Source organism: Rhagoletis pomonella, unplaced genomic scaffold, assembly GCF_013731165.1.
Source record: "Rhagoletis pomonella isolate Grant_MI unplaced genomic scaffold, Rhpom_1.0 Rhpom_scaffold_00009, whole genome shotgun sequence".
Classification (NCBI taxonomy): domain Eukaryota; kingdom Metazoa; phylum Arthropoda; class Insecta; order Diptera; family Tephritidae; genus Rhagoletis; species Rhagoletis pomonella.
The window spans coordinates 23455544-23458542 of record NW_023458563.1 but is presented as its reverse complement, the minus strand read 5'-3'; the positions used below and the strand labels follow the sequence as shown (position 1 = coordinate 23458542).

The window sequence follows — 2999 nt, the reverse complement described above, 5'->3', positions numbered from 1 at the left end:
TAAGTCGCCTAACTCTCTGGTAAAATTTTCGGGCATTCCTCCTGTCGTCCAACATTTCAAGCTCTTCGCACTCACGTATTTCGGCCTCTCTCTTCTTGTTGCGGCGAATAAGTCTCGCTTCCCTCTTCAGATCCCTATGGCGGTCCCACATAGCGTGCGTTGCGCCTGATCGCAGCGTGACCCTGTAGGCGGCATCTTTTTTCCCTGCAGCTTCCTGACACTCCTCATCGTACCAGTTGCTCTTTCGGGCTCGCTGAAATCCGACTACTTCTTCGGCGGCGGTACTTAATGAGAGGGAAATGTGGTTCCACTGCTCGCATATGTCGGTTTGTTGAAGAGTGCTCTCTGTGAGCAGGTGTGAGAGTCGAGTAGCGAAAGCGCTGACTGTCTGTTGTGATTGCAGCTTTTCGACGTTAAGCTTTCCTTGCATATTTGGGCGCACATTTTTTGCTGCACAGAGGCGGGTGCGTATCTTGGCTGCAACAAGATAGTGGTCCGAGTCGATGTTTGGGCCTCGGAGTGTGCGTACGTCTAAAACACTGGAAGCGTGCCTTCCGTCTATCACAACATGATCGATTTGGTTTCTCGTTTTTCGATCCGGAGACAGCCAGGTAGCTTGATGGATCTTTCTATGCTTGAACCTAGTCCTGCATACTACCATGTTTCGGGCCCCGGCGAAGTCGATCAGCCTCAATCCGTTGTCGGACGTTCCGTCGTGGAGGCTGAATTTTCCGACGGTGGCTCCAAAGATCCCTTCTTTGCCCACCCTGGCATTGAAGTCGCCAAGCACGATTTTGATATCATGACGGGGGCAGCTCTCATAGAAGAGATCCTTGGATGCCTCATCCTTCTCTTCCGTCGGGGCATGGGCGCAGATGAGCGAGATGTTGAAGAATCTCGCTTTGATGCGGATTGTGGCTAGACGCTCGTCCACCGGGGTGAACGACAGTACTCGGCGACGGAGTCTCTCTCCCACCACAAATCCAACTCCGAATTTGCGCTCCTTTACATGGCAGCTGTAGAAGACGTCGCAAAGCCCCAGACATTGTGTGCCTTGCCCCGTCCAACGCATTTCTTGGATGGCGTTGATGTCAGCTTTTGTCCTTACGAGGCCAGCCGGGCAGAGGCACCTTCCCCATTAAGGGTCCGGACATTCCAGGTGCATGCCCTCAAATCGTAGTCCTTTAAACGTTTGCCGTGGTCGTCATCATAAGGGGGGGTTCTCATCCGAGGCTTTGCCTTGCTTCTTCACTGGAAGTCGTATTTACGTGGCGGGTCCCAACCCCAGCGCACAACCCATTGCTGGGACGGGGATGGTTTCGCAACGAAATACACGTTTATATAGCGAGCCGCTTGCTCCAAGCAGACACCCGCATGCAGCCGCACCTACTGGTGAACAGACGCTGCAGACTTCAGTGAGCCCTTAAACCGAATAAGTCAGAGTGGCCCCACCAAAGCTCCCTCTCTTTCTTCCGTGACCCAAGGCTCCACTCGGATTGGTTACCGCATCTCGCACATGGGTTGCTCACTTTGCCCAGAGTGCGCGAACGAGGACGCAAGAGTCGGGATTGAGTATAGCCATGCAACTGTAACTGCACACCCAGGGCAATGACTATACCCCATTGCACTCCATTGCGAAGTTAAGCTATTTAAGCAAAAATACGGGCTTGAATTTATGTGTGTGTATGTAGCGGACTTTCAGATTTTTTGAGCTGGGTGGCTAAGGAATTCATCGATATTTACTTAAATTTGATATATACCATGGTTCATTAGCACAAAATTCGTTTTTCATAAAATTTTAGGAAAATGGTCGTGGCACTGGTTACCTTTTCCACTCTTGCTCGGGAGAGATTTTTTGAAAATATTTAACGTTTTGCGAGGCTAGGCGTTTCTCATTCGGAGAGAAAAACGAAGTTAACAATATAATAGAAAAAAGGAATAATTGGACACAGTAACTCACAACAAAGTAACAACTATCCTCTAACATTAATCGAGGACTGTTTAAAATACTTAGAGGGCAATACAATTTTCACTGTCATAGATCTCGAATCGGGTTTTTATCATGTAAAAATGGGCAGCGAATATATAAAATATATATTTTTTTATCCCAAACGGCCAATATGAATTTTTAAGAATGCTGTTTGGTTTGAAAAATGGACCCGCCATATTTCAGAGATCTATTATAACAATTTTAAGAAAATTTGTCGATAATAACAAAATTATGGTATATATGGATGATATAATTCTGTGGTCTGTGGTCAATAACCGCCTAAGTCGACTTAAGAAAGAATTGAGTTATATATGCTATAGTTTTCTGCAACTACTATTCCATGTGTATGTGAAACTCCTATCTCGTTACCTAGGCTATTTAAAAAGTTATAGATAAAAATATTTTGGTTTACCCATAAGGTTAACATTACAATCCAAATCTTTAAAGCGTTTTTTCTCGAATTCAGGTTTTTCGACTGAGGCGATTATTGCTTATGACCACAGAATTATTGCAAACAACACCATAGATGAGCATTATGAGTTAGCTCAAAAAGTTTTGAGACACTTAACTGATTATAGTCTCCGTATAAAGTTAAATAAATGTAAATTTGCGTATAGTGAGGTAGAATATTTAGGATACAAAGTAGCAGGTTGTGGAATTCGGCCTTCAGACAGTCCTATTAGTGCAATTACAAATTTTCCGACGCCCATAAATCAACGAGAGTTACAATCATTCGTAGGATTATGTTCGTATTTTCGAAAGTTTGTCCAATCCTTCTCGCTATAGCCCGTCCGTTATACGAGCTTCTGAAAAAAAACTCCAAATTTTTATTTAGTGAAAAATGTGTTTCCGCTTTTAAGAACCTTAAGGAAAAATGAAAATCAGGACCCGTAATAGCAATTTATAATCCCAAAAATGAAACCGAACTGCACTTCGATGCAAGTTCCAACGGCCTCGGAGCAATATTAGGTTAGGTTAGGTTACACTGGCCGGCTGTTGCGCCTTACAT

The 2999-nt window shown here is 44.7% G+C and overlaps 1 protein-coding gene across 1 annotated transcript in view; it reads right to left on the bottom strand.

Annotated features, from left to right (window-relative positions):
- The window catches only part of LOC118745445, a 6212-nt gene that overhangs the window by 597 nt on the left and 2616 nt on the right, over positions 1 to 2999 (bottom strand). The gene's annotated exons all lie outside the window — the stretch shown is intronic.